The sequence below is a fragment of the Sus scrofa genome, chromosome 7, assembly GCF_054392235.1.
Source record: "Sus scrofa isolate SSC_HxYL_T2T_F1_AM1 chromosome 7, Sscrofa_HxYL_maternal_Yorkshire_Landrace_v2.0, whole genome shotgun sequence".
Taxonomy (NCBI): domain Eukaryota; kingdom Metazoa; phylum Chordata; class Mammalia; order Artiodactyla; family Suidae; genus Sus; species Sus scrofa.
Genome location: NC_139389.1, coordinates 108598207 through 108610918, shown reverse-complemented (window position 1 = coordinate 108610918; position 12712 = coordinate 108598207).

Genomic DNA, 12712 nt, shown 5'->3' with positions numbered 1-12712 from the left:
CCAAACTGAGAAGGATATAGGGCCCTTGCTATAGGATATAGAGCAAGCTGGGCCCTTGCTAACAGGGCTGTTGTGAAGCCGATCTTCATCTGCTCTGGCCTGGCCCACATAGGAGCCAGAACCAGGTGGGGACATCTGTCAGAGCAGGAGGTGTCTGGGACGGAGTACTGTTCTCTCCAAGGGCCACCTCCTTATCCCATAATAATGTCATGCCTACTGTGCTTGTGTCCTTTACATAGCATAACCTCAGGTCCTCACGAGAACCCTCTTAGCACATTAGTTCCACATCTGAAAGGTGGCACGCTATTCTTTTTTTATTTTTTTGCTCTTTATGGCTGCACCTGTGGCATACAGAAGTTCCCAGGCTAGGAGTTGAACTGGAACTGCAGCTGCCAGCCACAGCTACAGCAACAACGGATCCAAGCCACATCTGCGACCTACACTGCAGCTTGTAGCAACGCCAGATCCTTAAACCATTGAGCAAGGAGGCCAGGGATCAAACCAGCGTCCTCATGGATACTAGCTGGGTTCTTAACCACTCTTTTTTTTTTTTTTTTTTTTTTTTGTCTTTTTTACATTGGCACCTGCAGTATACAGAAGTTCCCAGTCTAGGGGTTGAATTGGAACTGCAGCCCCTGGCCTACACCACAGCCACAGCAACACAGGATCCAAGCTGCATCTGCAACCTATATCACAGCTTTCGGCAACTCCAGATCCTTAACCCACTGAGTGAGGCCAGGGATTGAACCCGCATCCTTATGGATACTAGTCAGGTCTAAACCCACTGAGTCACAAGGGGAACTCCTGGCATAGCTATTCTTACTTGCAGGGTGCAGACTCAGGGATATGCAATTTTGAGGCATCCTTCACCTTGAGTCTATGGAATTGGGTTCCATGTGGCACCACTCACATAGACAAGCAGGTGAATGTGCCCCCTGGAGTTGTGCAAAGCAGTGGCTTTGCCTTCCAGGTAAGAACTTCTTTCCCCATTTTATGAGTGTGAAAACCTAAGTTCCCAAGGAGGTTGGGTGACTTGCCGCAAGCTACCAAGCTAGTGAGCAGCAGAAGCCAGACTCAACCTCAAATAATTCTGGTGTCATAAGCTGTTTTCTTCTGACTTCATCTCTCTCTCAGCTTCCTCTCCATGCCAGCCTACCCTGGGAGGATGAATGGGGATGTTTTGTTAATGGCAGCTGTCCTATTCCTGACTTATCATAGGACAGCCACGATGAGCCAGATGCCAGCCGATGGGCAAGGACGTGAGTGATGGAAAACAAGCATGCGAGTGATGGAAACTCAGTTCTTGCCAGGAGACGAGGATGAAAAATCTCTTGACCAAACCCTGTATCTGAGGCTGCCAGTTCCACTCCTGCGCTAGGAGGTTGGAACGGAGACAACACCAGGCCCTCTGAGAAGCACCCTTGCCAGAGGCAGAGGCTACAGGTGCAGGGCAGGCCTAGCAGCAGCCTATAGCTGGTCCCATCCTGGGAACTGGATTCCTGAAGGACCCCTGGTTGGAGAGCTGTCTCTGAGCTGCCTCACTTAGGCCAGAGCCAGGCTTAGAACATGTGTGGACTCTGGGGGGAACCCTACAGGGAAAGGCTGGCCCCCGGAGCTTGGGCTGGTGTAGTGAGAGTAACATGTACCCTTTCAGAGGCATTTAGCTTAGTCACCCTGGATCCACATCCTGGGTCTGCTGCCTACTAGCTCTGTGCCTTTTTTTTTTTTTTTTTTTTTTTTTTTTTGCTTTTTAGGGCCACACCCACAGCATATGGAGGTTCCCAGGCTAGGGGTCCACCACAGCCACAGCAATGCAGGATCTGAGCCGCGTCTGCGACCTACACCACAGCTCACAGCAATGCCAGATCCTTAACCCACTGACCAAAGCCAGAGATCGAACCCGCAACCTCATGGTTCCTAGTCAGATTCGTTTCTGCTGCACCGCGATGGGAACTCCAAGAGCTCTGTGGCTTTGAGCCAATCATTTAACAGCCTTCTTAGCTTTGAGTGCTTTACCTACAAAACACCTTGACCCTGAACTTGTGAGCATCTTCTGACCCCCCCTGCATCAGCATAGGAATCAAGGGTGTGGGCTCCAGAGCCAGACTTCCTAGGTTCAGAGTCCTGCTCAATCAAATGATTGAGCCTGGTGATCTGGGGAACGTTACCCAGCTTCCCTTCGTCTTCTGTGCTTCGGTTTCCTCATCCATAAAAGTGGGATAATGGTAGTATCTAGCCCTTAGAATTGTCCTGAAGATGAGAAATGTACGATGGTGAAAATGGCAAATAAGGCGATGCCAGAAGTATACAAAACAAGGCTACAAAATAAGATTCCTGTGAGTGTTGGTAATTATTAGTTGGTAATTATTATCATCATGCAGGAGGATACTGTGCTTGAGTGGGGAACAAGACAGACCTAGTCCTGGCCTCGTGGAGTTCGGGCCAGCCATTGAAATAGCTGCTATTTGTAAAGTACTTAGCATGGTGTCTGGCCCTGGGGACTCAATACATCATGGTTCTAACTACTGTTATTAATGGGTGCCAGACCCCTTATGGCATTTAATCCACTCAGCTGCTCAAGTTCCATCTCCCTTGTTACAAATAAAATACTAAGGCTCAGGGAGGGAGATTAGGGCTGAGGGACGATGCCCTCTCCCTTCCTTGTTTGGCGCTGGTCATTTTTAGCACCAGCTGCAGCCAAGTCATGGTCCCCTGCTACCTGCTTCCCTGAGTCACTATGCAGCCGTCAGCAACAATTTTTGGAGGGAGGAGGGTGGAAAATGCAAGGAAGAGAAAGGAACTGTGTTTGAATCGATAATCCCATTATGAATCTGTCACCCATGAATGTGTTTCACTTTTTTTTAAATGTTCTCGTGTATTTTGGGCTTACCCCTGGAGAGTAAACCTTGTCTTTTGTTGTGTTGGACTGTTGTCCCGAGAGGGTGTCCTGACAGAGTCCCAGAGCTCCAGTTTTTTCAGACATTGGACCAGATATCCCATTCACTCTGTTCAGTAAGGGGCTGATGCAAGGAGAAAAACAAGACCGATTCTGATTCACATTTAACTTATTCACAATGGACATTTATTAAGTTCTGGATGTTTTCACACTGTCTCAACAGTGTGAAAACTCCTCCCAACTATCCTGAAAGATGTATATCATTTTTCTTTTCTTTTTTTTTTTTTTCCTTTTTTTTTTTTTTGCATTTTTCTAGGGCCGCTTCCCTTGGCATATGGGGGTTCCCAGGCTAGGGGTCTAATCAGAGCTGTAGACACTGGCCTACACCAGAGCCACAGCAATGCAGGATCCGAGCCGCGTCTGCAACCTACACCACAGCTCACAGCAATGCCGGATCCTTAACCCAGTGAGCAAGGCCAGGGACCGAACCCACAACCTCATGGTTCCTAGTCAGATTCGTTAACCACTGCGCCATGACGGGAACTCCTATGAGGAAGCAATCTTGAGAGGCTAGGTGACTTCCTCAGGAACACGCAGCTGCCAAGAGCCAATCAGAGACCAAACCCACTGCATTCTTGTTTTCTCTTTCTTTCTTTCTTTCTTTCTTCCTTCCTTCCTTCCTTCCTTCCTTCCTTCCTTCCTTTCTTTCTTTCTCTCTCTCTCTCTCTCTTTCTTTCTTTCTTTCGTCTTTTTAGGGCTGCACCTGTGGCATATGGAGGTTCCCAGGCCAGGAGTCGAATTGGAGCTGTAGCTGCTGGCCTAAGCCACAGCCACAGCAACACCAGATCCGAGCTGCATCTGCGACCTACACCACAGCTCACGGCAACATCGGATCCTTAACCCAATGATCGAGGCCAGGGATCGAACCCACCTCCTCAGGGTTACTAATCAGATTCATTTCCACTGAGCCATGACGGGAACTCCATTCTCATTTTCTTGTAGATGGAACCAGACCCTCAGGGAAGGAAGGAACCTTGGGTGTAGGGAGGCAAACAATGCCCCAGTGATACTTGAGCTACCATCTTGCTTTGCCAAGAATGGGGTGGGGGAAGGAAGGGACTCCAAAAGGGATTGGGAGGGGCTACTGAAATCAAAGCTGATGGATCCCTCACACCTTGAGCAAATAGGAGCATCTTACCCCAAAATCCTGGGCTGATTTTCTTCTAGTTCTTCAAGGCCTTTTCTTGGAGGGCCCCAGGGCGTGGGAAGGACTCTTGGCACTGCCTTCAAAGCCAGCCTTATAGAAGACCCTGTCTCTTGGTAGGTGTTCCAGGTGCCACCTGCAGCTCCCCCAGGTTCTTATCCCAGCAGAACAGCATCCGTCAGGTTTCAGGTGCTCACAACCCCTTGTGCCCTCCCTCCCTCAGCATTAACCATTCCTTCACCTCCCAAAGGAAAAGAAAAGCAACTCCCCTGTTGCTCTTCCTTATCTGTTCCCCAGTGTTCACCTATGCACAGCAGGGAGCAATGGAGCATAGCCAGCCTTAGAGGACTTGCTTTGTGCATCTGGGCTGTGTCCAGGCTCCCTGCAATCTCAGATGCTGGGTCTCAGTGCCCCAATTCTGCATTGAAATTGGAGAGGCTAGACACTTGCTTTCCCAGCTTCCCTTGCAGCTAGAACATGACCATGTGACCTGGGCTTGGCCAATCAGAAGCAACCACCCTGGACTTGGACTCCGGAGCCAGTGACACAGTGACAATATCCCTGATACACTGAAAGGATGTTTGTTTTGTCCCACAGGAATGTTGCAAGACAGTTTAGTCAAGGACCTTCAACAGGAGTTCCTGCGTGGTGCAACAGAATCGGCGTCATCTTGGAAGTGCTGGGAGGCAGTTTGGATCTCTGGCCTGGCACAGTGGGTTGAGGATCTGGTGTTTTTGCAGCTGCAGCCAAAAAAAAAGAAAAAGAAAAAAGGACCACCTTAAGAATTCCCATTGGGGTTCAGTGGTAAAAAACCTGACTAGTATCCATGAGTTTGTGGGTTCGATCACCAGCCTTGCCCAGTGGGTTGAGGATCCAGTGTTGCCATGAGCTGTGGTGTAGGTCACAGAACTAACTCAGATTCCAAGTTACTGTGGCTGTGCTGTAGGCTGGCAGCTACAGCTCTGATTAGATCCCTAGCCTGGGAACCTCCATATGCTGCAGGTGCAGCCCTAAAAAGCAAAAAAAAAAGGACCTTCAACAAATACTTACTGAGCTCCTTCCATGTGCCAGCTATTGTTCATGGGAATGCTGGGGGGTAAAAGAAAGCAAAGCCCTTGTTCCCATGGAATTTAGATTCTAGTTTGAGAGACAGTTAACAACCAGGCAAGTTAGTAAACAAACAAGATAATTGAAGAATCGAACATGCTAAGAAGGGAATTCCCTAGTGGCTTAGCAGGGTAAGGATCCTGCCTTGTCTCCGCTATGGCTCTGGTTACTGGGACTTCCACATGCCATGAGAATGGCCAAAAAAATGTGCTAAGGAGAAAATACGGCAGGGTGAAAGGTAATAGATTGCCAGCAGGAGGGGTCTCTTTTAGATACTGGAGAGAAAGGGGTTCCTGGGGAGTCCATATCTGGGTAGGGACCTAAGTCAGAGGCCATCCACATGGAGCGCTGGGCAGATGACCCTGTTGGGAGGACAGCAGGTGTCCATATTCTGTAGAAGAGCCAGGCAGGTGTTTCTGAGGAACAACAAGGAGACAAAGGAGGCTGGAGGAAGGGCTGAAGCCGGTGAGCCCTAAGGGGAGCTCCGTGGGTCAGCAGGGTTCAGGCCTGCAGGGCCTTGGGGTTCTCTGGATGTTATCCCCAGATTAAAGGGAAGCTGCTGGCAGTCAGGAGGTGGACTGTGTGGTCCAGGCCAGAGACACACAGTTGATTTAGGAGTTGAAGGTGGCCATGGAGAGAGAGAGAAGAGGATGGATTTGGGATTCCTGCAAAAGAAATTTGAAAGCAGCACATGCTCTCCCAAAGCAGAGGGTGCTTTTTCTTTCTTTCTTTCTTTCTTTCTTTCTTTCTTTCTTTCTTTCTTTCTTTCTTTCTTTCTTTCTTTCTTTCTTTCTTTCTTTTTCTTTCTTTCTTTCTTTCTTTCTTTCTTTCTTTCTTTCTTTCTTTCTTTCTTCCTTCCTTCCTTCCTTCCTTCCTTCCTTCCTTCCTTCCTGGAATTTTCTAGACTGGGGATTGAATCCACACCACAGCAGCAACTAAGGGGCCCTGCGGTGAGATGCTGGATTCTTAACCCACTGTGCTATAAGGGAACTCTTGGACCACAATTTTTAAAGCTCAGAGACCCTGGAGTCCAAAAGTCTCTCCGATGGCTGCTTCTGTTATCCTGAGTCCCAGCATCCCCCTCATCAGACCCAGAGCTTTTTCCATGGGATTTTTAAAAAAACTTTATTATAATTGATTTATACAATGTTCTGTCAATGTCTGCTGTACAGCAAAGTGACCCAGTCATATATATTCTTTTTCTCACATTAACTCCCATCATGTTCCATCACAAGTGACAGATACAGTTCCCTGTGCTATACAGCAGTATTATTATTTTTCATAGTTTTCTTGAAGTATAGGTATTCCTGTTGTGGCTCCCTGGGTTAAGAACCCAACTGGTATCCATGAGGATGTGGGTTCGATTCCCGGCCTCACTCAGTGGGTTAAGGATATGGCATTGCCGTGTGCTGTGGTGTAATTTGCAAATGTGCCTCAGATCTGGCATTGCCGTCGCTGTGGTGTAGGCCAACAGCACAGCGCCGATTTGATCCCTAGCCTGGAAACTTTCGTATGCCATAGGTGCGGCTTAAAAAAAATAAACAAGTAAAACAAAATAAAATAAAGTTTTATGGACGTATAGTTGATTTACAATGTTGTGATAATTTCTGTTGTACAGCAAAGTAATTCACTTATTCATGTACACATATCCATTCTTATTCAGATTCTTTCCCCATTTAGGTTATCACTCCCATGGGATCTTGACCTGGCTCGAGGGCATCTCCCTGTGCCCAGAAGTTCAGCCTCCATCTATTTATCAAAACTGGGAGGGATGAGTTCCCATCATGGCTCAGCAGAAGCGAATCTGACTAGTATCCATGAGGATGCAGGTTCGATCCCTGGCCTCGCTCCGTGGGTTAAGGATGTGGCGTTGCCGTGAGCTGTGGTGTAAGTCGAAGACTTGGCTCGGATCCTGCATTGCTGTAGCTGTGGTGTAGGCTGGCAGCTACAGGTCCGACTGGACCCCTTGCCTGGGAACCTCTATATGCTGCAGATGTGGCCCTCAAAAGGCAAAATACAAAACAAAAAAAATGGGGAGGGAGGCTCAGATCCAGGCAGGTCTGGGTGATCAGTAGAGCAGCCTGCAGCAGCCATTAAGCTATTGTCAATGGAAGGAAGGTCAGGAGGGCCCAGAAGAGGATCATCAAAGGGAGGCAACAGGCATATAACTTGGAGGGCAGCTTCACCGGAGACCCAGGAGGCAGGTGGGAGCGAGGAAATCATGGCAATGCTTCATCCAGTCAAGGAAGGAAAAGGGGTGGAGGTGCAGAGGCACCACCTGGGTCTGATGCCCCGAAGAAATTTCCAGATTCCTTACCTATTGGCCCCCTGGGGTGGGCAGCTTTGTCTTTACTAATTGCATGACTTGGGCAAGTTACTTCACTTTTCTGAGCTTCAGGAGAGTTAGGTACTATGCCCACAACTTTAATAGTTTTTTTTTTTTTTTTTTTCTGGTTATAAATAATTCTGTCTGATTTGACCCAAAAAAGAATTTACTAGAACAATATTAAGTAACTCAAAGACTCTCCCAGAGGTTTGGAGACTTGAATCAATGCCCCAAATCTTGTCACAATACTGGTCTGGTGATGAAGCCATTGTGGTTACTGTCCCCTGTACTGGATCCTAGGTGATGGAACTCCCACTGCTGCCACCACCAACCCTGGGCAAGGAATTAAGTTTCAGGTTAACTGTTACCTGCAACTTGGGTCTTGCATAAAATGAGTTGTCATGAGGTTTACATGAAACAACATCTACAAAGTCCTACAATAGACATTTATTATTTTGTGGGCTGTCCAATGTCTGATCCTGACTGGTATTTTGAAAAGTTTCCCCATTTGTGAATCCTAGTGGAAGACAGAGCCCCAATTCTGCAAAGAGACTGGAAATGCTGGACACTTGCTTTCAAGCTTCCCTTGCAGCTAGAACATGGCCATGTGACCTGGGCTCCACCAATCAGAAGCAGACACCCTGGGCTTTGACTGGAGAGCCAGTGATACAAAGAAGCAAAAACTGTGGGGGAATCTCCTCAGATGACAGAGACATGACCCTGGTCATGAGATAACAGAGACTGGCCCTTGGTCTCTGTTACTGGAGGTCATAAGTGAGTCTGCACTGATAACGATGGAGAAACATTTGAAAGCATATGTTCTGACATAGGGAAAATTGAAGTTTGCCATTACAGCTTAGATCTGGCTTATCCCCAAGTCCTGATAGTTGGCAATCTCTCTTAGATATGTCTCTTCTCTCCAACCTCATAGATTTTGATGCTTACATGATCCTCTTCTTTTCTGTGCTATCTAGAGGACCTTCTCCAGTGTCTTGAGTGGTCACCCCCCAAACACCTTTTGTAATGATTTAGGTACACCAACCTAATCACCAACTTGATTTTGCTGCAGGGAAGCCCTTTAGTGCTTGTTTTTGTGCTTTTCCATGATATCCAGTATTCTCTGGCCAGGGAGAGCCACCAACATGGTTCCACTCCTGCCTCCAGTACTAACTTGTGTGCTGTGGAGTGAGTCCATTAGCTTCTCTGTGCCTCAGTTCCTTTCCTTGTAAAATGGAGATAGTGATGCCTGTCCTGGTTTTCTTGGAGATCTCGCGGTGGAAAAAAAAATGCACAAAAGTTTTTAGAAGATGGTGAAGACTCATGTAGAAGTCTTGAAGTCTTTTTTTTCTGGTTACAAATGATGGCTCAGGATACACCAACTATCTCATTTGCAAGCTTTCATTTTTTTCCTACTTTGTACTTGTCCACAATTGCAGCTCATCTGCCCACCTTTCTCACTCTTCAGTCTTTTAAGATCCATCCTAGATTTATATCTGTTGACTTGATACTTTGCTATATATCATTCATATATAGCTAGCATTTATTTATTGAGATTTATAACTACCTCTGGCAATCTCAGTTACCATTTATTGAGTGCTCAGCACTGTACATGGATTATCTTGTTCAATACTCAAAAAAAGAAAACCCTCTGAGATGGACATTTCTGTTATCTTCTTTTTACAGATGAGGAAACTGAGTTATCACACAGCTGGGCAGCTAGTGAATTGTGTAGTCAGTATTTGAGGCCAAGTGAATTAGGTTCTGTGGTGACAAGACTGTGTCAGTTCAAGTACTCTGAGAAAGCAGATGCTGAAGTTCCCGCTATGGTGCAGCAGAAACGAATCTGACTAGTAACCATGATGTTGAGGGTTCGATCCCTGGCCTAGGGAGGTGGGTTAAGGATCCGGTATTGCCATGAACTGTGGTATAGTTTGCAGATGTAGCTTGGATCCTGCACTGCTGTGGCTGTGGTGTAGGCTGGCGGCTACATCTCCGATTTGACCCCTAGCCTGGGAACCTCCATATGTCCCAGGTGCAGCCCTAAAAAGCAAAAAAAAAAAAAAAAAAAAAAAAAAAAAAAAAACAAACAAACAAAAACAAAACCAAAACCAAAAGGAAAGAAAGCAGATGCTGAGACAGGGTTAGGAATGCAAGTGGTTTATTGGGTGAGGGGGGTAGCACTTGTGAAAGGTAACGGGAGGGTAAGCAAGATTGGACAGGGAAAGCCTCAAACCCCAAGGCAGATCTAAGAAAGTCTCAGCCAATCTGACAGGGAGGTCCTGAGCAAAGACTGTCCATGAAGGGAGCCTTGAGTTGGGCAGAAATGGCCAGGAGGCCCTGGTACCCCCACCATGCCCAGTCACTCAAACACTACAGTGAGTGATGATAACTCGTAATTCTGGATCATATACTTGAATATTACTGAGAGAGTAGATCTTAAATATTCTCATTACAAAAAAGAAGTGGTAATTATGCAACAGGACAGAGGTGATCATGAATCCTATGGTGCTAATCATTTTGCTGACTAGAAATGTATCAAATCAACATGCTATATACACCTTAAACTTACATCATGTCAGGGGTCGATCATATTTCGGTAAAGCTGTGGATAAAAACAAACAGTCCTGCCATGAATTTGAAAGAGGCTGCAGCTGGAGGCTGTTGGCTAACTGCATTCTTGCACCTGAACAGCAAGTTCTTCCTTTTTCTTTTTCTTTCTTTCCTTTTTTTTTTTTTTTTTGTCTTTTTAGGGCCACACCCGCAGCATATGGAGGCTCCCAGGCTAGGGGTCAAATGGGAGCTGTAGCCACCAGCCTATGGCACAGCCACAGAAACGCAGGGTCCGAGCCCTGTCTGCAACCTACGCCACAGCTCACGGCAATGCCAGATACTTAACCCACTGAGTGAGGACAGGGATCAAACCTGGTCCCACAGATACCAGTCAGATTCGTTTCCACTGAGCCACGATAGGAACTCCCAGCAAGTTCTTTCTTGAAGGGACATCCAAGCAGGGCAACTCCATGGCTTCTACAAATAAACTGTAAAAACCATGTCCACATCTCAGAGGGTTTATCTCACGCTCTGGGTCCCAGGTTCCAGGCACAGCTAGGCTTGGCTGTGACCTGTGGCTTGGCTCCAGGTCATACCATCTCCTTCTGGAACTGTGGTTCCCAAGGCGCGCTCCTCTGGCAGAGGTCAGGAGGAGCAGAGGCAGCCAAACCACACAAACGCATTTAAAGCCTCTGCTTGGCTCAGATCTCCTCATGGCCCATCATACAGCCAAGACCAAAGGCAATGCAACAGGGGGGTGGGGACTAAACATGACAAGGGCGGAGAGGGAGGGCCGAATCGTGGACAAACACTTACACTCTCTACCCAGCCATCTGGCACCAAAGCCCATACCTTGGCCATTTTGCCCTAAGTGGCTGGTACAGCACCTGATGTGAGCCATCATGGCGCAGTGGCTAAAGCACAGTTCTGGAGTCAAATGGCTGGAGCCAGATCCTGGTTCCAACACTTACAAGCTTTGCCATCTCCTCTGGGAGCCTCAATCTCCTCTTCTGGTAAAGTGGATTAAAGAATTCACATTTTAGGGCGTTCCCGACGTGGCTCAGTGGTAACAAAACCAACTAGGATCCATGAGGATTCAGATTTGATCCCTGGCCTTGCTCAGTGGGTTGAGGATCCGGCATTTCTGTGAGCAGTAATGTAGTTTGAAGACTCGGCATGGATCTGTCGTGGCTGTGGCTGCAGCGTAGGCTGATGGCTGTAGCTCGGATTTGACGCCTGGCCTGGGAACTTCCATATGCCGAGGGTGCGGCCCTAAAAAGCAAAAAAAAAAAAAAACAAAAAACCCCAAACCAAAAAACAAACCAAAAAAACCAGTCCACATTATAGAGCTGTAAGAATTCAGTGAGCCAATGTATGTAAAACGCTTGCCATAGTGACTGGTAGGTGATTCTTCTTCTTCTCTTCTTCTTCTTTTTTTTTTTTTTTTTTCTCACACTCTCACCATATGGAAGTTCTTGGGCCAGGAATGGAATCCGAGCCACAGCTGTGACCTACACCACAGTTGCATCTGCCAGATCCTTAATCCTCTGCACCACAGTGGGAACTCCTGGTTATACGTCTCTCTCTTTCTCTCTCTCTTTTTTTTTTTTCCCCATTTGCTTCTAATCGTTACAACAACCTTGAATGATGGTGCTAACGGCTTACCCAGAACTGTGTGTCCTTCTGGGAACCCATCCCCTTCCCCACGTGCTAAGATAGCTTGCAGCAGGGGGCCTCCCAACTCCTTCACCTGTGACCCTCTTCTCTCAACTCTTGCCCATCAAGCCTCCGGTTTAGGACGCCTCTCCAGAAAACCCCCTCCCACCCAGAACCTGCTCCTGTGCCCTTTCCGTCCTCCTGGGGAGAAGGAAGGCCAGGGATAGCCCCCGGGCCATCCCTGTCTCCTCTTGCCTAGAATCGCCACTTGGTATGGGTCAAGGGTGGGGTGGTGTTGAGGAAGGTAAGAGAGATGCTCTCCCAATACTCGCTGGGTGCAGAGGGGAGAGGCCAACCAGACATGAAAAGTCAGCCAGGGAAAGGTTTAGCCTCACAATCCAATTCCACTTAATATCCCATAATAAAATGCTGTCAACACGAGTTTCCTGTTCAAGTGGATTTGTTAAGAAGATGGGCGGAGGTCAGAGGTGGATTCCAGCGTGTAGGTGCAGGGGGTGCCTCAGGCAGGAGAGACAGGCACTCAGAAAGTGGTTTGTCATCTTCATCGGTACCTGTCAACTCTTTTTTTTTTGTCTTTTTAGGACTGTACCCATGGCATATGGAAGTTCCCAGGCTGCGAGCTGTGGCTGCCGGCCACAGCCACAGCCATGCACTTGATCCTTAACCCACGGATCGAGGCCAAGGATTGAACCCCCATCCTCATGGATACTAGTCAGGTTCATTACTGCTGAGCCACAGCAGGAACTCCTGTACCTGTCAACTCTTAATGGCTCTCGAAGGGGCCCTTGAACCCTCTGGAGGGGAGTGTGTCTCCTTTGAGAAGCATCCGGCCACTAAGGCAGAGAGTATGATTTTCATGGGGTGGGGGTTCAGAGCTGGACCCGAAGGTGGCTGGGGGAGGTGTGCAGCGGAGCATCTGAATCCTACCATGGAGGAGGAGCCACAGGCCAAG